The sequence below is a fragment of the Pantherophis guttatus genome, chromosome 2, assembly GCF_059756535.1.
Source record: "Pantherophis guttatus breed Tessera chromosome 2, ASM5975653v1, whole genome shotgun sequence".
Classification (NCBI taxonomy): Eukaryota; Metazoa; Chordata; class Lepidosauria; order Squamata; family Colubridae; genus Pantherophis; species Pantherophis guttatus.
The window spans coordinates 33,292,040-33,317,284 of record NC_142064.1 but is presented as its reverse complement, the minus strand read 5'-3'; the positions used below and the strand labels follow the sequence as shown (position 1 = coordinate 33,317,284).

At 37.5% G+C, this 25,245-nt stretch overlaps 1 long non-coding RNA gene across 1 annotated transcript; it reads right to left on the bottom strand.

Moving 5' to 3' along the window:
• Positions 1–1,032: 1,032 nt before the first annotated feature.
• LOC148115072 (uncharacterized) lies at positions 1,033–25,164 on the bottom strand. Its single transcript, XR_015731882.1, has 3 exons — positions 25,081–25,164; positions 23,823–23,897; positions 1,033–1,237 (listed from the first exon to the last, which is right to left on the bottom strand). It is a non-coding gene; the product is annotated as an uncharacterized LOC148115072 (long non-coding RNA).
• Between the last annotated feature and the right edge of the window lie 81 nt (positions 25,165–25,245).

Below are 25,245 nucleotides of genomic sequence, written 5' to 3'. Positions count from 1 at the left end.
ATAGGTGGAGTCAGCCCAAAACAATATTATCTGAAAGTGAAAAGGGAATGTTAGCTTATCGGATACCTGGCATACAGATAGGGAGAACAAGAAGCAGATTCTGGAAGAATGGGGTTAGGAAATAAATATCACAATGACACCTTGTAGATCAATGTTGTGCAAAAAAGTTAGATTAGCAATTATAAAAGACCTGTGTGAAATGTTGTACAGAGTCGTGGGAAGGAAGGAATCTTTCCCAGGGAGCAAAGAGGCAGCTCAGCCTGGAATATTTAGTACAGGTAGGCCTCGATTTACAACAGTTTGTTTATTGACCTTTCTAAGTTACAACAGCACTGAAAAAAGTGTCTTATGACCATTTTTCACACTTATGACCGCTGCAGCATTCCCATGATCACGTGATTTACATTCAGATGATTGACAACTAGTTCATATTTATGATGATTGCAGATCTCAGTGTCCTAACATTATGCGGCCATCTTTTTTGACCTTCTGACAAGCAAAGTCAATGGGGAAACCAGATTCACTTAACAACCATGTTACTAATTTAACAACTGCAGTGATTCACTTAACAAATGTCATAAAATGGGACAAAACTCACTTAACAAGTTTCTCACCTAGCAACATAAGTTCTGGGCTCAATTGTGGTGGTAAGTCGAGGACTATCTGTGTGCAGGAAAAGAACCAGTGTGGACCTTCCTAACCTTTCACAGGTTATATCTAGTAGTTATGCAGATGTATGCTTTAGTCTGGCAAGATTCCTGACTATGGGGGAGCAACAATAAAGCAACTATTCTGTAGTAATTCCACATGTCAATCTTGGTTCCTTGCACCTGATAAGGCCTGAAACAAAAGATCCCAATGGAGCCCTTTTTCTGGATAGAGAAAGCTATCCATGCTCTTGAACAGATGCTTGGCTGCAAGAGTTAAGTGAGGGAATGAATGAACAAGTGCAGTAATGAAAGTACAGGCGATGAACATTTCCAGGAAAAATTTAGCCAGCCTGGAACACTGTATGTTTATAACTTGCTAAAAGATTCTAAGCTGTTCCTTTATGATGCCTAGAAAATATAGTGGAAAAAACTCACTCTGAACGTTGTACAGAGGTTTTCCCTGTATGACACCTCTCCCCTCCTGTCCAATTTTGCTTTAGTTGTTGAAAGATAGTTCTTTCAAGATGTTCAGCCATAGCACTTTGTGAGTTTTTGATCAAAGCCTATGGGAGGAGCTTCAGCACATCCTAAAAGGAAAGAAAGAAACAAGAATAATTGCTTACCAGTGGGGCTTATAAGATCAAGGCCAGTTAGATTTGCAAGGCAAAATTCTGAAAGAAGCTAAACTGTAAATTCAATCATTCATAATAAGCTGATCCTCCCCCCTACCCCATCGCTTAAAGATTTTGCTGACAATACAATAGGAAAATAAATAAATATACCATTAGATTGATAGCAGAAATATGGGCAGGGCAGAAATTTATTATATACCCCAATTGGATTGCTACCTAAAATATGGGCAGAATATCAATATACCAAATATGGAAATGGCATCACAGTCCTTCTTCGTGAGTGCAACCCCTTAATATCTTTGAAACATTCCTTGTGATCATATGCAAGTGATAAGGGTGTTTACATATTTATTCCATTGCCCTAAGTTCAGTGGCTAATTGCTAATGGGTGAAATTGCTAGTGCTTTCAGGGAGACCTTCTGGTAACAGATAATTAAGCATCTAAGTAGTTGAAAATGTCAGGAGAGAAAACCGATATCTTCACTTGGCTGAGTTCATTTAAAAAGCTGGGTCAGTTCATCTTAGGTTGCCTCCATACAGCCAAGATCTCAGTTGCAGTCAATGAACTGTAATAAAGTCACAGTATTAAAGGGCACTAAAACGTGGTGGGAAGAAGGAACACGAGGAAAATATGCCTTGGATATGTAATGAGAAGATTGAGATTACCCCAAATCCTCATTCCTATTCAGGGATTCAATCAAACTCAAACAGCGAATTTGTAATACAAGAATCTTTGTTCCAAAACGGGGATGAGACAAAGAATTTTGTATTTACTTTCTTCCTCACCCCACTAGACTTCTGCACTGATCACTAAAAAACCTGAGCATTTAATAGCAAATAGTAGTAAACATGCTAATCCCTAAAAATTGGTTTAAGAAAACACAATAGCTGGGTTTACATCAGGGGTGGATTCTACTTACCTTTACTACCAGTTCACAATGGGATCGCGCATGCGCAGATCACCCATGACGACATCTGGGGCGATGGATGGGGCCTCCTGCCGGTTTTACTACCGTTTCTCACGAACCAGTCCGAACCAGGGGCAACCCACCACTGGTTTACATACATACCATGTTTTGCTCAAACAAATAATCCCTTTTATGTGTTTATGTGTTAATTCGATTCTTGTAATATTCAACATTTGAACTATCTAACTCCATTTTAGCTTTAGTCTAGAGTATTGTGCAAAGTCAGCAAATGTGCACATGCATAAGTGCATTTTGTGGGATTCAACGATAGTGGAAAGTGAAATATATATATATATTATTTCACATGTCAAAACAGTTATTCTTTCAACCCTAACCCTTTCAACCTCCAAAGTATTTACTGTAGACTGTCAAAAGCTTGAGCAAGCTAGTATATTCTGTTTTGTCCTCCCTGTTGCTTTGGGAGGCTGGGATTTTCACCTGACATCAATGAGAGACTTGATTGATGGATCCAAGATATCCCCATGCAGTTGTTTGACTTGCGCAATCAATCAGTGAATTGGGGTGGGGGAAGGGACATGCAGTTTTATTCTATATACAAAAGCCTACACAGTAGATACTTTGCAGCTGGAATCCAGGGGTCTTTGAGCATATAAACTGGATGCAAAGAGCACTACAGTACATGTGACAAATGTTTGCATTGCATACACAAATATTGAAGATCAAAGCAAGTGATGGGGGGATGAGACTTTCATTTTGCCTTCATTCGTGATGAGACTTTTCAATGGGGCCCATCTTACCCCTTATTCATTTGTTGAATGTGTATGGAAAATATTTACTAGGTATAATAATTAATTGTGGATCAATTATTTTTTTAATAAAATAGTGATATTTTTTTTCTTTTATTTAGTTGTGTCTGATTCTTGGAGACTGCCTGGACAAAACCCTGAAGTTTCCTAAATTGCAAAATTGGGAACTTGAAAAATATCCCAGAAGAATGTAATGACAAACCAATTCTGTCACACTGTCAAGTAAATTGCAGGGATACCGACGCCAGAAGCTTGACTAGAAAATGCTTTACCTTTTTAAATTGCTCCATAAAGATTTGTTTAATAATGTATAATGAAACTTTGGTTAAATTCTAATCCATCTCCTGCCCCCACATGTGTTGGAATTGCAACTCCCAGAATGACCAGTCTGCATTGTCAAAGGAATTGCAAACTCAGAGCATACCGAGACCACAAATTTAGGAAGGATCTTGCCCATTTCTGAAGTTTAAAGCATTCTTCCTATTCTACTAGCTCACAAGTTCTTGAAGACAGGTCTGTGAAGTCTTATATCTCAACAGTTTCTGTTGGAATTTATTGTTGGAATTCTATGCAACAACTATGTATTCAGCCAGTAGGTGGCAGTATTTTTAAATTTGGAGCTATGCTATATACTGATACTCTATGCTCTTTTGTTCTGAGTAGAGTTTCCTGTTTCCTGTTACAGGAATATAATTGAGGAGTAATGCACATGGTGACTGTACTCTTTATTTGCTTTGTGTGGAGCTTTAGATAAACATAATTTCTAACGGTTTCAGATTGGTCAGTGGAGCTAGAAAAGATTATTAAATTATTTAGATTTTTTGCCTGTTCATTATATTTGCCTTGAGAAAGCACTGTGTGCCACGGATGGATTTATTTATTTTTTTGTCTTGTGAATGGATTTATGAAGATCAGATCTGGATTCACAATTTGGGGATGCAGAAGAGTTGAGGGAGATCCCTCAAAACAAAAAGAAGAGATATCTGATATTAAAAAAGTGAGGGACAGAGAACTAAGTACAAGCTATGCTGCTGATCTTATTAACAAGCCATTTCAAAAAATAATCCTTTATAGGCCATTTCCTATATGACTTTGGCCTAGTGACTTTCCTACAACTCGATAGATTTCTGATGAAATGCAAGGCAAGCATTGCATGGACCTTGCATCATCTTAGCATGTGTAGTGACCCTTCATAAATCACACAGAAGTTCTTTGCTGCCACAGGCAGGCTGATGTCATGCAGAATCCTTCTCAATCTGAGAATCGCCTTTATACTGATATCCAGCCTAGATATATATCTTCAGCATTGGAGACAAATGATCAGTGGCAAAATTCAAGAGCAATGGGATTATGATTTCCAAACCTAGGACTGAAAAGGTGCTAAACAAACTAGTATGTTTTCCATTGCAAGGAATATTCACTCCCCCCCTTTTTTTTGCAATGAAAGAAGGAAGCCATTTGAGGCACTTTCAGCAGATACAAAGGAAGAGCTAAAGAAAACAAATTTCTAATGAAAATCCGTACTGAAAACATTTAGGCTTAGGGCATTTAAAATAATATGTACCCTAAAGATTTAAAGCTGTCAGCAAATGGCTTCTTGAAATTCTCTGCATTATTGGTTGGTAAAGAAATGGAAGTGAACAGCAGGAGCAGAGCCCAGCTTAGTAGAAACAGGAGTAAAATTTCTACTTCTGTATGCACAAAGAATCCAAACTTTACTTATATATTAATGATACATGAGCTGGCAGTAGCTGAGGAGGAAAAGGAATTTTGAAGACAATTTGTTGAAAATGTCAACCTTGGTGCACCTGCTGTTAAAAAAGCAGGAGGAGGAAGAAACTGAAAAATAGAACTGCCAATAATTCCCTTATACAGATCTATGCTTGAAGAACATGGTTCAGTTCTGATCACAGCATTTTAAATAGTATGTTATAGATGAAAACATGAAAAAAGCAACTAAAATAATAAGTTTGGCTTAGAACAAGGAGGCTAAGAAAATATATGCTAGGGATATAAGAAGACATAGATGATTATCTTGCATAGCATAGATAATGTGGGTAGTAGAAAGCAAATTTTATCCTTCTCTCACAATATTAGGCACTGAGGTCATCTATTGAACCTAATGCAGAGAGGTTCAATATTGACCAAAGGAAATACTTTTTAAATAGTGCTGACTTCAATGGTGGAATTCACTGCCAGCCATTGTGGTAAATGGCTGCCAACTTGGACATTTTAAATGAGGAATGGACTTGGAGGGTCAGGCTATTAATGGTTTCTAATATTGATGACTTGGTACCAGAGGCAATGTTTTAATTCTGCAAAGAGGAGAATTAAACGGAAGGAGACTATTGCCCTCCAGATTTGTAAACTTCCCAAAGTTTATCCAATGGCACATAGCATGCTGTACTATATAAGCTAAAGGCTGAGTCCAGAAGGGCTTATCTTAAATTATTACATTCCCTGATACCACATTTCTGTAAGGCAGGGGTGTCAAATTCAATTTCATTGAGGGCTGCATAAGGGTTGTGTTTGACCTGGGGGGGGGCAGGGGTGTGTGACCAGCTCGATGTCACTCATCCGTTTTCAGGCTGCAACAGCCTCCTGCAGCTCTCTGCCAGTGAAAACGGAGCCGGGGAGGGAGCCTGGACGGGCGGAGTGCAGCCCTCCCAAGCTCCATTTTCGTTGACAGAGGCACTGTGGGCCGGTTCTTAGCTGTTTCCAGGGTGGCCCCATGGGCCAGATCTAAGCACCCCGTGGGCTGGATCCGGGCCCTGGGCCTTGACTTTGACACCCCTGCTCTAAGTAGAAAAATTCTTCAACAGATCCATTATTTCTAATAGCAATAGTACCATTTCCCCCACTTTTTCTTTTCCCTTTGATGCTAGGGTTGATCTGTACTTCCGACTTGCCCAGGATGAGAACAAATCACTTATCATCTTGGTAGGACAGCCTGCCCTTGGCAGCTGAGAAGGTGATCTTTGCCTTCTCAGGGCAAATCAGGGCAAATCAGGGTAATCTGCCTGTTGCATTTCACTCTGTGTTACTCCAATGCCTCCTGGTGTGACCTGGTGGGCATGTCTCTCATTCTCCTCTCTCTGATTTCATCAACCGTTTCCAGCTAGACTTCTGGAATCTGGACCTCAGTTGGGTTCAGTAGTGGACTGACAAGATGCTGACTGTTAGGTTTCTGCTTTAATAGTTTCATCTGAGGAACACTGGAGATGAGGAACACTCTTCCTTTATTTTCCCTTTTAAATGAGTGAAGTTGACAGCCATTCTGCCAAATTTCACTTTCAAGGCTAAAATGACAACAAGAAGTGTAAAACTCTTGTCTTTTTTTTCCATTGGTCTTCAGAGGACCTGCCCATAGTAGGGAAAGCAATTGGGGGGCTTGGAAAAAGAAGCAGGAGAATCCACCAACCAGGAGCCAAATACAGATAGTCCTCAATTTACAACAGTTTGTTTAGTGACCATTCGAGGTTACAACGGCACTAAAAGAAGTGACTTATGACCATTTTTCACACTCATGACCATTGCAGCATTCCCATGGTCTCATGATCAAAATTTGGATGCTTGGCAATTGACTCATATTTATGACGGTTGCAGTCCTGGGGTTAAATGATCACCTTCTGTGACCTTCTGACCAGCAAAATCAATGGAGTAGCCAGATTCACTTAACAATTGTGCTACTAACGAAACAACTGCAGTGATTCACTTAACAACTGTGGCAACAAAAGTCGTAAAATGGAGAAAAACTCTGTCTCACTTAACAACATAAAATTTTGGACTCGATTGTGGTCGTTAGTTGAGGACTACCTGTAAAATTGTTGACCACAACTAGGGCCAAAGTGAAGGAATGGTTTGACATCCAGAAAAGCATTTCTTAATTCTCAGCCAATTTACACACAGAGATACACTAAAATCTGCACTTCAAAAAAGCCATAGGAATAGTAGCATTATCAACCTTTCACTACCTTGGCCACTAGCTTGTATTTCAGTAATGCTCCAAATCTAGCCTCCTAAAACAGGATTTGGCAACTTTAAGATGTGAGGACTTCAACTCCAGAACTTCTCAACCAACATTTTGAAGTCTACACAAATATGGCTGCAATAGCAAATAATATAAAATGAAAATGATGGACAATATTTAGGTAAAATTCTGCAAAGTAACTTTCTGTTGGTGGGGGCAGAAGGATGAACAAAATAAAAAAAATCTCAGGAATGTTCATAGCAAAGCGTTTCCTGAGAAAGTTTGGCTCAGTTCCACCTAAAATGATTACATTGAACAAAATTACTCTTGCTTGATCTTGAGAGATTTGGATTTGGATCTAATACAGTGATGAAATTTGTACTATCATGCACGTATAGATATTTGATAAAGGAACATTCTTTGCAACCAGACTGGTAGCAATAATTATCCTTAGCTTGTTTAATAGTCCTTCCAAGTAAATTAGTGAATCAACATTAAAACCTAAGGCTGCAAAACTTCAAAGAAGGTATTTTGGTATAATGGATCACACCTATACATTAAAAAAAACACCTTAAACTCAGATTTATCTCACAAGTTGAAGCAGGTCAACGTTTTTTGCATAGTTTCCCCACCTCTTTGCAAATCTGAGATGGAGAGAGATAAGTTGAAATTGTATCAAAATACCAATCCTCTTGATAATAAGATTTGCTAATTATCAATAATAAATATTGTTGAATAGTGATAACAAACAATGGCAATTGGTTCTGCAACAAAACATTTTTTCAGGAGTCTGCAGATGGGAGTGGCAATCAAAATCTTAATGATGATGGTGGGGATGCAGCAGCTATATAACAGCTGTATGTGGTCATAGACACCATCTTGAATTTTGCTTCTCTACTACACATGTCCCTGCTTCTACCCACTCCACTCCATTCCATTCTCTTCTGTCCCCTCCCCTCCTGTCCCCTATGCTCTCCTCCGCTTCCCTCCCCTCCCCTCCGCTCCCCTCCGCTCCCCTCCCTTCCCTTCCCCTCCCCTCCATTCCATTCCATTCCCCTTTCCCTTCCCCTTCTCCTTCTCCTTCTCCTTCTCCTTCCCCTTGCCATGTCAATCAATTAGCATTCAGCAGCCAATGGACATGTATGGCTTCCTTCAGCTTTTTTGGATACCTTCCTCTCAATGGTAGAGTTTTACTTGTTTAGTTAGCCTTAGCAATCAGACAGGGTAGAAGTGATAATTAATTGATTCCTTTCTCAGAAACAAGAATGCAGTCCATGATTTAATGTACTTAAAGTTACATTCATATATTTATTCCAACATTCACATATGCTAATAATCTTAACACTGGTTTCACATACTTTGATGAACAATATTGAGATTTTTGGCTTAATATGTTTTATGAAATCAACCACTATGCTCTGTAAACTATGGTTGATGGTTATTGAGGATATAGGAACTTACTACTATGGTTTAGTCAACAAGCCATAATTAGCATGATGAATAATCCTCATTTCAACTGCTTGCAAGCCCAGAATGATACTGAGCTGTATGGCTTATTCTTAGATGGATGTGCAGAGTGGGGTATACAAAGCCATTACTTATCATTTCAGTTTACTTTATTATTCCTATACAACATATTGTCTGCTTTGCACAACATGCTTATTTGTGGTTAGTTAAATTACGGCTGATGACATTAATTTAATTTTCTGGGCTCACCCTATACACTGGATCAGAAATTGGTTACTCAGACTGGGTTCACACAGTAAAGTTGGTTAAATAGTTGGCTAGTTTTATCTTAGGGTGTCAAGTAAACACGGATATCCCAGGATTTATAGGAAGAAAATCCCTATAAAGCATTTAATTCACTATATTTCACTTCCTAGTTTCTGTTCTGACAGGTGTGAAATGATAATCAACAAGAGTGCCTCTGAACATACAAAGAAAGCACACTGCACTCAACACTACTCTCTGACCATCTTTATAGAATCAGGAGTCTCAAACAGGGAGGGCACGCTCACCCAAGGCAATCCTGGCACTTCAACAGTTTCTTTTAAAAATATATATATTTGCCTCTATTCTATTTGCCACTGCACCATATATACAAACTATTCATACATTATATTATTATACACAAGAGTTAAATCAAGAAAGATAGAGAGCTTTTTCAAGATGATTGCACAGGCATATTAAATCTTGAGAAAGCATTAAAAAAAATAATGGGAATTTTTGAAGCCGAAGCTCTGAAACATTTTGCACATCAAATTTTCAACTGCATGTTGATTGCTCTAATCTACCCTTCAAGGCTAGGGAATGGAAATTGGCTGTAATTTTATTTCATGTTGTAGCTATCTTACATCATCGTCTTCTTTTAGGGCATTATGTCATCCCTGCTGAGATGCATTATCTCACGCTGGATCAGCATTAGCGATTTTTGTGGGCCTACTGCAGTGCTCCTAAAGGACTGCCGAGAAACACAGATTGAAACCTGAAGCAATACAAGCTGGAAGGAATGAAAATTTCAGCATCAAAATGCTGTTATGTCTCCTTCTCCTCCATTTCTTCCTCCTTTTGGGGTTTAATATCTCATTTAATTTATATATACTTTTATTGGAAGATAGAGAGAAAAATATTATGCAGGTTAGTTTAAAAAAATAAAACAGGAATCAGAGAAAAATGTGAAAAGCTTATAGACAGGGAAAAATACTCGGTATTGCAGTTGTTCTCCATTTCCAAAAAGAAAGGCAATAAAGTGAACAGAATCAGACACAAAAGAAAAAAACCCAAATCTTAAATGATACCCATATACTGTAGGTGTCAGCAGTAATACTAATACTAATAATAATGTTTTGCAGAAAATATTTTCATTTATTGAAAAATCTACTTAGAGTGCAAATGTATTCGGTTTATCAAAATGTATGCAGCTGATTAAAAAATAAGTTTACCGACTTATTCATTGGTTATATGCTGAACTTGATTATAGAACTGCCCCATTTTCTGGGTTAATATGATAACCGGAACATTCAGTAAATTCATCAGATAAGTTTGATTAACGAAATATACTATATCACAATGACAAGCAAAAGCCAAAAGTGAGGGGGAAAATCATGTTTGGGGAATACATTCTGATTAGGTGTAGCAAGGCACCATTTCTCTTATTAATACTGAATTCTTTTGCCCTCTGAGAAAGATATCCATCAAGCCACACAGTCATGTCACTATTTTTAAAAATTGAAGAGGTGTGTATATGATGGAGGGAGGGAGGGAGGGAGGGAAGGAAGGAAGAAAGAAAGGAACTTTGAATATGAAAAACTTTACATTCAGATCTCACTTACGCACTTCACTCTTGTCCTTTTCTTCCCTGTATGCTGGCTACATTATAAGTAATATATGATCAAACAAAAGCTGTGCTTCTCTGAAGTTTTTATCTGCCAGTTCTTCATCTGATCCTGATGCTAGGAATTTCAGATAAAGTGTCTCATATTAACTTTTGTATGTATTAGCTTTGACCATTTCTTATACATCATCTTGTATAACAAATCTTTTGCCATACAACTTTCAGATCATAGTAGATATTATGATAAATACTGCAATGGGAACTCATTCTTCTATCTTAGCAGGAGACATATTGAAAGCTAAATCTCAGTGTTTGCCTTCCTTATATTTTGATCTTCATTGCTTTGGGGCAATCTCTGTTGAATCATGAGACACTTGCAGTATATCTGTGAGACAATGAATAGTCTTTATGTAATGCTGTGCTGCATCAGCCTGCCCTGAACTTTTACCCTATAAAAGGATTGGACTGTAACTCCCAAAATTTCAACAGCCAACATAGTAAAAATTCTAGGAGTTGAAATATAACAGAAGAACATCAGATATTTGCTCCTCAAACTGTAACAGATACCAGAGAAAAATCCTGTGTGGGTCTGTTGTATATGGTATCCTGATGCATGGGTTTAAATATCTAGAACTAAAATGTGGCAACAAAATGGATTATTTTTGAAAGATATATTTACCTACTTGTTAATTATATAAGATATAATTAACATAACATATAATTATATAAGATATAATTATATAAGATATAATTAATTAAGATATATTGTTAATGTGCTAAAGCAGAGTTGTCAAACTCATTTTCATTGAGGGCCTCATTTTCTCATTTTCACTCATTTTCATCAGGGTGGTGTTTGACCTCGGGGAGCCAGGGTGGGTGTGGCCAGCTTGACATCACTCAGTGGCCGAGCACTCTGGCAGTGAAAACGGAGCTCGTGGGGGCTGTGCATGGCCCCCACAAACTCTGTTTTCAGCTGTGATGGCCTCCTGCAGCCTCTGCCAGTGAAAATGGAGGTCAGGGACTGTGCATGGTGGCGTGCGGCCCTCCTGAACTCAGTTTTGCTGGCACCACAGGCCGGTCCTTCACTGTTTCCAGGGCAGCCCTGAGGGCCAGATCTAAGCATCAGGCTGAATGCTTAAGATCAGGCCGAATCTGGCCTGCGGGCCTTGAGCTTGACACCCCTGTGCTAAAGAGAGTACATGAGGAAAAGTGTGATAGACTAAAAATATATCCATTTAATGTATTTCTTTGATTCATTTTATACAACTTTTGAACCCAGTATCACACTAAAAAGTATATTACATTGTACTACATTTACTTAGTGAATACCATCCCATTTTCATTCTTAAACTTTCTTCCTCTATTGTTCATTAATTTTGATTTACTTTTTAACGTTATTTTGAAAAATTTATAAACTGCTACCAATACCTCAATGATAAAAATATTTACATTCATTTGGTCTGGTTTCTGTTTTTTATTATTAATATTTCATATCTTTACAGAAAAGTTGCAATATTGTACCTGAAGATACAGTGGCACTTACTTCTGAGTAAACATGCACAAGATCATTCTCTAACAGCCAATATTGTGAGAAGGATTGTTCTGGAGCTGATTTCAAACTGATCACAAATGTGTGATCAGTGTGCAAATCTTCCCACCCTATGTGTTTTGAGATTGTTCACTCTCTCTTTCCTGAGTACAATCTTTACATTTGTATTTCTATCGCTTTGCATTCTTAGAACTGTAAGTACATACAGAAATGGCAACATCTCTAACTTTTATAGTATGCCTAATGCCTTCTTTTGCTATTGGGCTTACTCAGGATCTACTGGTACTAAGTGCAGTCACAAAAATGGTGCAATTGTGCATTTGAGGAATAGTGTACCAATCAGTCATCTCTAAACTGGTTTTCTGCAGATATGCTGGGTTTTGACCCATACAGCCTCCAATCTAATTGAAGTCCAATACATTTGATGGGCATCAATTTGGAAAAGGATGATTTGTTATATGATCCTATTTATTGCTAGCCATTAGTATGCAGCCTGTGTCAAGATGATGTTGACTAGACAATTCACCTAGAATATGTTTGAAATTTCCACTCCTACATGAATTGTATGAAGAGACAAGCTGAAGCTACAGAAGCAATCTGTCCTATCTCATTCTCTCAAGCTAGCAAGATGATGTAATCTGTTGTACTATCGATTCTACCCTGTTGTCCATGTCATTATAGCTGCAAGCAGAATCTATCTTTTGCCTTATATGTGCCGGTGTTTCAAAGGACTGACATTTTGATTGTACTGTAGAAATATCAATTTACTATAACAATAAAGGCAATAGGTAGAGGCAGACTTGCCAATGATAAATTCATATGAAAACAAATGCGGGGGGGCCTGCAGTTTAGCTGTTGGCATGTGGAAGAGTACACTTTAATTAAGGAGACATTGTTCTCCCCTTTGAAATTCCCAGAGTGCCATTTGAATAAGATTTATTCATATATGTAATGGTGGGGTAGGGCCCGGGGAGCACGGTTCTCTTTTAATTTGAATCTCTAGGCTACTGAAAAAACAAACAAACTGCCAAAATACCCATTTGCCTTTCATCTTCATAGAAGGGGGATATATTGGGAGATGCTGCTTTTTGGAGGAGCCCGTGGTTTTGCACAGTTTGAAACTATCCATGATAGCATTGCTCTGGGTAATGAGTTAATAACCAAACTGGCTCCTTCTTTATAGCACAGCAATGGACATGGAATGAAAGCCCAGCTTTCTGATGGAAAAATCCATCCAGCATATGCAGGAATTGTGGAATGGCTATTAGTTCTACAGTTCATATCATTTAGAAAAGTGATGCAAGTATATTTAGACATTTCACATATATCATTTTTGATTTGACTCTTTCCTAATTTTGTGGTCTTTAATGGAAAAAAAGTACTCCTTAACCTGCTTAACCTGCTTTTTATCCCAAGCCACTTTGGATTAAACTTCAACTTCTTTTCCTTCTCCTTCTCCCTCTCCTCCTCTTCCACTAAGGATATGGCATTGTAGATAATGGTGTTGCTTGGTTTCAGCAAGGTCTATTATCCTTAAAGAACAGAGTCTTGTTGAATCAGTACATAGTGGTTTTTGCTAAACCTTACTCTTGTTTGGAGTTTGTTCACTATGTTGTGTGAAACCAGATGCTGGACTCTGGAAGGCCAAAAGCTAGGTTATTAGGGCAAGTGTTCTTGTCCAGTCTTATTGTTGTTAGTTACGAAGTTGTGTCCGACCCATCGTGACCCCATGGACAATGTTCCTCCAGGCCTTCTTGTCCTCTACCATCCTCTGGAGTCCATTTAAACTCACGCCTACTACTTCAGTGACTCCATCCAGCTACCTCATTCTCTGTCGTCCCATTCTTCTTTTGCCCTCAATCTTTCCCAGCAATAGGCTCTTCTCCAGTGAGTCCTTCCTTCTCATTACCTAGTAATAAATAGTTCTATAGAACATAGAACTTACTGTAGCTTTGTATCCCGCTCAATAGTTTCTGATATCCACTTGGCATTTATTTGATCTCTTTAAAAACATCTCAAGTGGAGGGCCATCCCAGTATTTTCTGTCATCCAGTTCAATCTGTTCATTACTTCTTGTGAAGAAATATTTTTGGAATTACCTCCCAACTTTTTCTTGGGACACTGAGCACTGATTGTGTGTGGGGGGGTGGGTGGGGGGGTAGCAGTTAATGGATTATAGCAGGGGTCTCCAACCTTGGCCACTTTAAGCCTGGAGGACTTCAACTCCCAGAATTCCCCAGCCAGCAAAGAATTCTGGGAGTTGAAGATCTCCAGGCTTAAAGTGTCCAAGGTTGGAGACCCCTGTTTTATAACATACATAGATAAGATACATGTAAATGTTTTCCTGATACTCTAAGTACTATTTTTTTTTAAACATTTAGCTGAAATGAAAATTCCCCAGCAATTCCATCTGCCCAAATCCTAATATTAATTCAATTTGGGAACAGTGGAAGAAGGCACCTGCCCTCTGGAACGAGTTCCCCCTGGAGATACGGACGATCCCGGACCTGCAAACTTTTCGCCGGGCTCTAAAGACTTTCTTATTTCACCAAGCCGGGCTGGCCTAATTTTTTTAAATTTTTTAAATTGTTTAATTTTAACCTGAATTTTAATGGGGTATTTAAACTGTTGGACCAAATTATTTAATTTATTTTAAATTACTTTTAAATTTTGTATTTTGGATTTTTATCTTTGGCTGTTCACTGCCCTGAGTCCTTCGGGAGAAGGGCGGTATATAAATGTAAAAAATAAATAAATAAAATATAAAAATTCTTAGGAAAGTATAGCTGGCTGAGGAAGTGCTAAGAACTTTAAAAGGAAGATCTAACAGGAAAGTAAAGTGGGGAAGCACAGACAGCTCTTTATTGTCTGGCATGAAAGAGAATGGCATAGTCAGAGAGTTCTGAGGAAGAGTCCCCTCCCTCAGCCAAAGGATCAAAAAGACCAGAGAGTTGGAAGAAGATGAATTCACAGACAAGTATGATTCAGTAACTCGTGATTTAGCAATACTGATGAGGAAATTTTCCTGGTTGAAAGACTGTGACCTTCTGCTCTAAGGAAACTACTTCAGACATCTTTCTGAACAGAAAAAAAGTGATTTATTTTATTGTTTCAAGAATGTGTGTTTTGAGCTCTCATCTTGTTCTCTAAGTTGTGGCATCTTTAAAGAAGGGTCTGTAAATTTTATGGTTTGAATGCTTGGCATACTGGCTAGGAGTTACATAGAATATAGTTAAGCGTTGGAAATCACCATGTTGGAAGAGGCTGGATTTCAAAATGTTCTTTTTTATTTTGTCATACTCTGAGATCTTCTAGTAAAAGTAGTTGGGGCTTAGATTGGTGGATGTAGAATTGACAAAACAAGGTGTCACATTACTGTGGTATATTTGCTGGCTCCAGTTTTTATTTTTAAGTAATAGAACTGGACATTACAAACACATCCTTTGAAATCCTGACACTCCTCAAGCTTTGTCTATTTCATAGAATTACAGATTTGGAAAGTGCCATTTAAGCCATTAATTTAATCCCTGGTTCAGTGCAGTAATCTAATTTAAAACATTCCTTATCAGTAGTGAGTTTCTACCGGTTCGCCATGGTTTGGGCGAGCCGGTAGCGGCGATGGTGAGCTGAGTGTAAACCGGTTCGCTCCAACCATCAGCTGGGCCCTCCTGCCCGCCCCTGCACTATACCTACCTATATATGTTCTTTTTTAGCCCAGCTGATAGGCGCGGCAGAGTGGATTGCCATGCCTCAGCTGTTCTGAAATGCAAAGCACGTGCGTGAAGCGCATCAGTTGTTACACCGGTTGAAACCCACCACTGTTCCTTATAGATGTTTGAATACACCTTCCCAATACCTCTCTAGTTTCTTGGTTCCACTGCCTAATTGTTCTTATCATTAAGATAATATCATTAAGACATTTTTCTTAACATTCAATAAGAATTTATTTTTCTGTAATTTAAGTCTATTATTCCATTTACTGAACTCAAGGACAAATAGAACATGACGCCATCCTTATAATAACACTTCCATCTAGATACACAACACTTAATCTGGTTCCAGAATTTACTCAGTTTAGGAAGTTGTATAATAACATGGTTGCACCATAAAGCAGCTAAATAGGCTGGCATATCCCCCAAGTTAAAACTAACCAAACCCAGCATATTGTGTGTGAGCCCCTTGATCTTTAACCAGTCTGGCTAAACAAGTTGTGCATAACCAGTCAACAATGCTATCATAGCACACACACACCAACTCCATTTCTCAAAGTTAAACATTTCTGGGTGACTCTTTCTCTCCACTCAGGTATCTTAGTTTCCAGTCCTCTAATATTCTTATTTTGTTTAGCACTAGCAATAGCACTTAGAATTATATACCACTTCACAGTGCTTTTACAGTCCTCTCTAAGTGGTTTACAGAGTCAGCATATTGCTCCCAACATTTTATCAACTTCGGAACGATGAAAGGCTGAATCAACCTTGAGCCGGTCATGATCGAGGGATTCAAACTCCTGGCAGTGAACAGAATTAGCCTGTAATACTGCATTCTAATCATTGTTCCACCATGGCTCTGGTACCTTTAAAGTATGTCTTCTGGTTTTCTAAATCTTCTTAATGTATTGTGCCCAGAATAAAGCACAATATTCAAGGAGATATCTGACTGGTGCAGAATAATTTAAATATCTAAAACTATATTGTTATTGATATTGCCTAAAAATTGCATTTTTTGCAGTTACATCAGATTGCTGATTTCTATCCAGCTTGTGATTGACTATCATTGGTACACACATGATTAAAATGCCAAGCATTTGTTATTGCTGCTGTTAAAAAATAGACAACCCATTGCACATGACTGGAAGATTCTCCATTCTGTAAAAATGTGGACTATTAGTGAGCAACAACAAAAAGTTAACATTTACTGTGTCTCCTTCCTGTAATGCAACATTTAGATTTTTATGGGGAATAGCTTCAATTTTAAAGCATTTGCAAGGGACTTGTAACTTTTATTTGTCAATAATATCTGTGTAAACTGAATGGGAACCCTTCTCCTACAACAGTCATTTAGCTTAGTTGTAAGTAAATTGCGTCACTTCATTTATAATAGAAATATGTTCCTTTCTTCCTCAGTGTTCAGCCATAATTTCCTTCTTTCTGTGTTGTTTATTTAATGCTTTTTAAAAATTGTCAGTTGCAAATGGCAATCACATGACTGAGATGCTGCATCTGCCATAAGTGCAAGCTGGTTGCCAAGCACCCAAATTGCGATAAGGTGTCCGCACTTTGAAAACTGGTTGCAGGTCCATTTTTTCAATGTTACTGTAACTTTATTTTATTATTTATTTATTTTATTTTATTAAATTTCTATACCGCCCTTCTCCCGAAGGATTCAGGGTGGTGAACAGCCAAAAGATAAAACACAGAGATACAAAATTTAAAATAGATTAAAACAGATTAAACAATTTGGCTAAATTTTAAAATATCCCATAATTAAACAAATTAAAATTAGTGTTTAAAATTTAAATTTAAAAATTTTAAAAGGGAGAAGATTTAGGCCAGGCCAGCTTGATGAAATAAAAACTTAGAACATGAAGTGTTAAATACCACATTATAATGCCTTGGTAAGGCCACACTTGGAATATTGCATCCAGTTTTGGTCACCCCAATATAAAAAAAGATGTTAAAACTCTAGAAAGAGTGCAGACAAGAGCAACAAAGATGATTAGGGGGACTGGAAGCTAAAACATATGAAGCGCGGTTATGGGAACTGGGTATATCTAATTTAATGTAAAGGAGAGTAGGGATGACATGATAGCATGTTTCAATATCTCAGGGGCTGCCACAAAGAAGAGGGGGTCAGCCTATTTTCCAAAACACCTGAAGGCAGGACAAGAAGCAATCGATGGAAACTAATCAAGGAGAGAACCAACCTAGAATGAAGGAGAAATTTCCTGACAGTTAGAACGATTAATCAGTGGAACAATTTGCCTCCAGAAGTTGTAGATGCTTCAGCACTGGAGCTTTATAAGAAGAAATTGGACAACATTTGTCTGAAATGGTATAGTGTTTCCTGCTTGAGCAGGGGGTTTGACTAGACCCAGTGGTGGGATTCAGCCAGTTCGCACCACTTCGGGAGAACCGGTTAACTTTCTGAGCAGTTTGGCAAACTGGTTATTGGAAGAAATCATTAGGGCAGAGAACCAGTTGTTAAATTGCTTGAATCCCACCACTGACTAGACCTCCAGAGTCCCTTTCAACTCTGTTATTCTGTTAAATGGATGTAATGCACAGTTAAGGTACCGGTGCCCAGTTGAAGACTTAATCTGCCTATCTCTCCATAGGATTGGTCTGCTGATTTCTCTACAGCACTGCAAAGTATTTGTGTACATTGCAAACTATCACTGTGATACATACTTTACTGAGCAGCAGCTAAGCCTGTGTGGAAATCAGAGTTGTGTGTGTGCATGCGTGTGTGTGTGTGTGTGTGTGTGTGTGTACACACGCATGCACACACACAACTCTGATACACACACACACACACACACACACACACACACACACACACACACACACACAAGCTGCTTTAGCTTGCAATTCCTTGTTTATGAAAGGAGGACTTTAGGAAAAATAATTTTCACAAATGTTACAGGCAGAGGTCTTCAAACTTGGCAGCTTTAAGACTATGCTGGCTGGCAAATTCTGGGAGTTGAAGTCCACAAGTCTTAAAGCTGCCAAATTTGAAGACCTCTGGTTAAGGGGGTTTTGTAAGTGAGTTGAAAATTGCTGTAAATATTTCCTGGGAATTTATTTATTTATTTATTTATTTATTTATTTATTTATTTATTTATTTATTTATTTATTTATTTATTTTTGAATCTGTATACCGCCCTTCTCCCTAAGGACTCAGGGCGGTGTACAGCCATGTAAAAACATAGACTACAAATATTAAAATACCATTAAAAGATATATATAAATTTGGCCCCATAATTAAAAACAGTAACAAACCAATTAAAACATTTAAAAAGTGTTAGGCCAGCCCGGCTTGCTGGAAAAAGAAAGTTTTAAGGGCACGGCGGAAGGCACCGAGGTCTTGGAATATTTGATGGCATTGCCATCTATAGTTGAGTTGCAATTTGCCCACAAGTGAAACTTAATTCCAGCTAGTGGAACCATCCTCCCTCCACCCACTCAACCAACCACCTGATAAATATACATATTTACACAATTTGGTGAGTGAAAAACCATTTTGAGCTAAATAAAATAATTCTAATACTATATCCAGAGCTGTCTTTCAGCAGGAAAGGCTTTTTCCTCCCTTCCTCATCTCCAAGATTCTTTAAAATTCCTTTTGGTGCTACTTCTGAGTTTCTTTTTTTGTTGTTGGATTGCAGAAGGTTTTAGTGCCGTAGTTTCCAGTGACAAGTCTCTTGATTACTTGTCAACCTCCCTGGTTGATAGGAAAAAAGAGTCATGAGAAAAGTTTTCGTATGATGGCTTCCCTTGGGATTAATTAAAGTGTGGGAAGCCAAGGAGGATGAATATCCAGAAACATGAAAAATAGATAATTTAATACACATTCCTGTTAGCTTTGCAACTATGAACCTGATATCACCTAGAATGCTACCCCCCAAATCATTTTCCTTTGAACAATGTTTGAATGAAACAATTTTCATATACTGCACCCTAGAAGTCCTAAGTATTGTCAAATTCAAATTCAAATTAGCTGAATGAAATTGACCCAATGAATTAATTATTAAACTTGAAAATGAAGACATGAATTTCCACATGGATGCATCTGAAAATCCTTTTCTGAATTTGCTTTTACATTTCACTTTCTGCTGATTAAACATTCCCTTTCTTTTCAAGAAATTAATTTGGAATCACACAATGTAGCCCAAAAGATTATCACAGTCTGCTACTTAGGAGCCTTAGAACTTGCTTTAATCATGTATTTCAACATTGCTCAGACTTGAAATGTACCACACTCCTTTGCTTTACCCCCACAGTCTAACAACATGCTAAGACATTTGAAATCAGTACCTTCATCTTAGACAAGCATAATTAATCTTCAAACACTGCTTTTCTTAACATAGAATGCCCCAGAATTCAGAACCAAATTAACATTAAGTATAAATCCCCTTTTAACTATTAATTGGTTCATTGCTAGGCTTGATATATAATTATATTCTTTCTTCCTTACAGGCTGAAAATATCATAATTCTTGTGGTTCATTTAAAATCTCATACATTCATATGGTATAAGGTAAAGGTAAAGGTTCCCCTCGCACATATGCGCTAGTCGTTCCCGACTGTAGGGGAAGGTAGTCATCTCCATTTCCAAGCCGAAGAGCCAGCGCTGTCTGAAAACGTCTCTGTGGTCATGTGGCCGCCATGACAAAATGCCAAAGATGCACAGAACGCTGTTACCTTCCCACCAAAGGTGGTCCCTATTTTTCTACTTGCATTTTTACATGCTTTCGAACTGCTAGGTTGGCAGAAGCTAGGACAAGTAACGGGAGCTCACCCCGTTACGCAGCATTAGGGATTCGAACCGCTGAACTGCCGACCTTTCGATTGACAAATTCAGCATCTTAGCCACTGAGCCACTGCGTTGTTGTTATATTGGTATATAGGGTACCAATAACATAAGCTTTTTCTATGTGATAAGAATAATTAAAACCTCTTGAAACTTTTTGTTTAGAGTTGTATATTTGTATATTTCCATATCTTCACTGGAGGAAGATAAGTAATAATCTGTAGAGGGATTAAATGTCGCTGATCAGTTGACTGACACCAGAGGTGTCTGTGGGAAGGATAGGTTAAAAAAAGTAAATATGGCAGTCACAATTGCACAATCAAAGGCCCACCCTTGTTTTATATAGTTGCCTTTCTCATTGGGGATCAGTGAATTAATCTTTAATTCAGAGTTTTGGGAAATATGGACATCTACAGCACAGTCGGTTACAAGAAAAATATCTACCTAGCACAGAAATGGTGAAGACAAGGAAAAATGGTACCTCAAAATACTTTTCCATTAGTGAGCTACTGCTATGATTCTTAATTAAATAGTATACCCACTGCTGGGGAGTGTTCAGTTGTATGGACCAAATAACAGACAGAATAGTTGCATAAACCTTTACTTTATCTTACGATACTGGGAGGCCCTGATAAGATTGTAAGCACCTAATTAACCATCTGGATGCTTAAAAAAGAGAAGAAGCAAGCATTAGATGGGATTTGAAGACCACCAGAACAGAGATAAAGAAAGAGGATTGAAATCTTCTTGCATTTCCCACAGGATCCTAGAAAAAGCTAGAAAGCAATATTGGACCTAGTTAAAGGTTAAAGCCTAACTGGGGGGAAAAACATGATATTAAGCCCAAAATGTTGAGGCAACTTTTAAAGAAATATCTATTGGCAAAACAATTTGCTTTTGGTGAATGGGATTGTTCTAGTTTATCCTAATCATTATCTTGAGTTTATCCTAATCATTATCTTGAGTTAATGGTTCTATTTAAAAAACATTTCAGAATTATGAAGTTTTGAGGATATTAATCTTACAACCATTTCAAGGAAGTCATCAATCCAAATTGTGATTTTCTTAAGCAAAACTGATGAGCCAGAAACCCTTCCTTTACCATCATTTCAAGTTCTATCCTGCATCAAACTGAAATTTAATTATAATGGTACTGACAATCATTCCATCATTCATTCATGGATGTCATTCATTATTAGGATGCAAAGTCTGAAAGATTTTGAACTGAATTCATGTGAAGCTGTTCATTGTTCCAATTTGTTTTTCTAGCTCATCATCAGCTTAGCTCTTTTCAGGAAATATTATTTTTAAACAACTTTAAAGAGCAAATATTATATTTGCTATGCAAGATGACTTTATCTGGTCTTTCTGAGATAGGCATTTTCTGATTTCTTATGCCTACATATGCTCATATACATATCCCAGCTGAATTTGCTGTCATTGACTATGTTCCCAGGTGGCATTATCTAATTGTTATGTGACTTGGGGGGCACTGTTTTAAGGTGTTGCTACTTCCCATAGTTTAACAGGCTTTAACCTTGAACATTTGGCTTTGAAGCTGGATGGCTCTTGGTTGACATCTCCGTCTTAAGAAACTTTGGCTTTCAACAAAATTCCTATAAGTATGGGACCAAAATACATATTAGTTAGTTTTATATAAAATAGACTGTCAACACTCCCCTTTTCATCTATCTGAAAGAGGTAACACTAGCAATTACTCTCTATAGTGAAAATACAGACATTTCAAGGTGAGAAAAAAAGAGGATGACAGGCAGGAATTAGGTGTCCAGATTCCAGTAAGATAAATACTATTAAGAAGAGCTAAGGAATAAAGACGCTGGTTATTTTGTTTAGTATTTGCTGATAGTATCTTCTCAGTAAGTACACAGATTTTTGCCTCTTTGCTGATTGGTTAAATTACTGGGACATAGTTGTAGTAATCAGGGACCACAAGGCCAGATCTTTATCAAGTACAGAGCAAAGTCATATACCTTGTTTCATACAAAGCAGCCTTCATGTTTTGCAGATGCTTTGGCCATTCTATCTAGGAATTATGGAATTGTAGTGTAACAGATCTGGAAGACAACAGTCAGAGAAGACTGGTATCTTAATGGTAAAGAAAATATTGTTTATTTATTGGAGTCATTGATGATTGTAAAGTTCAGTGGAATACAATTGAATGCTAGTCATTAGATTCCTGATAGTTGTGGATCTTTATATATACTTCCAGATAACGTACAGAAGTTCTGAACAATGTTTGATTATTTTTCAATTGATTAATTGGAATTTAGAATATCCGGTAAGTCTGGTTCAGAGATGAATTAAATGAAAAACAATACATGATAACCCCACCCCACCCCACCCACCCACAGGCATACGACTTCAGTAGTAGTAACACAAAATATAGCAATGCAGTATTCAATCATAATACATATTTTCCTTAAACCAAAGAAATAAATTCATGAACAGTTCCCTGTTTCAGTTCAGAATCTTTGGACAGATAGCCAATATTTATTTACTCATTTATTGGTTTGCCCAGCTCAAATAGTGTGATGTAGAATAGAAAAACAATAAACCACGTAACATGAAAACATACACAAAATATAAAATATTAAGTGCAAAATGATGGCCAAATACAATAATTAAAGAGCCAGAAGGAAACTTCACTCAGTTGAACCCAAATTTTCTTTTTTAAAATATGTATTAAGAATGTTTCACAGAATATATGACAAATGAAAAGAAAAGAATGAAGGAAATGAAACGAGAAGAAAATAAACTAAAGTTAAGAAATATAATAACTTCTACCTTCTTTTCACAGATATTTACAAACATAATCCCTCCTTCCTCTTAAATATTACACAAGTCCTTTCATCCCCTCTTTTAAGTCTAAACAGGTTTCTTAAAGTTGTGACGGCTTTCTTAAAGTGAAGTTGTGGCCTCTCTTATATCAGCAGTTATAAGAATTATGACACATGGGCAGCTACCTAATAGTCACACTTCCTAGATCCCATGGCAAAGTTTTAAAAAAGCAAAGATTAAATGAGGAAACCTGGAGCTTCTTATGGGAATGTATGCATGGGCAGATTCTTTTGGAAGAAGGGGGTCCCACAATGTAGTGGTCATGTGGGAATGACCTTGGGAGACAGGAGGGTGTGCTATTGATTGGACAACCAATTGGACAACTAATACTTCAATCAACCGAAGTGGGAGGACATGGGATTATTTTTTCAGAAGGGATTTTTCCTGAAGTAAAGAAGAATGGGAGAAATATTTTTGGACTTGCAAGATTCTGTTAACATGACCTTACAGTGAAGATAGAGTTAGTACTTATATCTGATATTTCGTCTTTAGTATTCCCAGGAGAAATGTTTCAGGTATCAATTCGAAAAACAAAAAGATATCTAATCATACATATACTTACTGCAGCAAGAATAGCTTATCCCCAATATTGGAAAGGAAAGGACCACCACCAGAGGAACATATTATTCAGAAGGTTCTAGAATGTGCCGAAAAGAACAAATTAACATTAGAATTAAATGAGAAAGAAGACTCAGAATATTATACGGTGTGGGATGATTGGTACAGGTGGATTGATAATAGAATAAAGAATAGATAAAAGTTAATATAAATTTTAAGATGCATATATAAATTATGTTATTTTACGATGAAAAGTAAAAGAAAAATCAATTTAACCTGTGTAGAAAAATAACACTGTCTGAGTGATTGTATTGTATTATAATAAATTTTAATAAATTTTTTTTAAAAAAAGAGTTAGTACTTATAGTTGTGCTTCTTGTCTGGACTACCTTGAAGGATTTATAAGATCAATCTTGTAGGGTCATTTCTACATATCACTACATACAAACCTATTGGAATTTGAAACCTATAGGGACTGGTGAAGCTTGCAATGTAGCTGTGTGCATGTAATGAGCTGCACCCAGAACTATCTGCACCACTATATTCTGGGCCAGCTGAAGTTTTTGGTGGGTTTTCAAAAGCAGCTTCATGTATAGCATATTGCAGTAGTCTAACTGAAAAGTGATTAAGCTGTGAGTGACCATAACCACAGCTTCCTGGTCCAGGAATGGGCACAAACTGGTACATAAGATGCAGCTGTGCAAAGGCCATATCTACTATATGTTCTTTTAGCTGGAGCTGTGAGTCCAGGAGATTCCCCTGCCCCATATTCACAGCTTACCCCCCAAAGTATGATTGCAAATTACCAATACTAATAGATATAGGGCTAAAGTAGATATGATAATGATGTAAATATCAGTTTAGTATAGTAAATCTATCACTTTTCCATGCTCCCCTTTCCAAACTGTCTTTATCATTAGTTTGTATTGATTTAGCTTAAAATCTATCTTTCCCCCAATAAATGATGTTCGATAATGCTTTCCTCAATGAAGACTTTGAATCCTGAACAAGAAAAACAATACACCTGGGAAATGAGACATTTTTGGATAGGGTAGCCATATATGCACTACCCAAAATTGAGAGCATGCATAATTAAAAGAGGACAAAAGCTAATGCATAACATTTTCACAAGCTAATGCATACACCTAGCTGCAAATGTAGAAATCTATATGCTACTAAAACTCTTGCTGTCATGACCTTTAATTAGGTGAAACAGTACATCACAGAGCAAGAATTTTTGAACCAAAGTACCTCAAACTTACAGAATGTGTCCAAAATCTTGTGTCCATAACTCCTGAGTGAATGAAATTTGGAAAAGCTGTGGCTGCTTCAGGAAGCGAAGGGGGAAGGGTGGAAGATTTTCAATGCTTTCTGTCAGCCTTCCACAAGGAAACTCAGTGGGGAAGCTGGCAGGAAGTCAGAAGTTT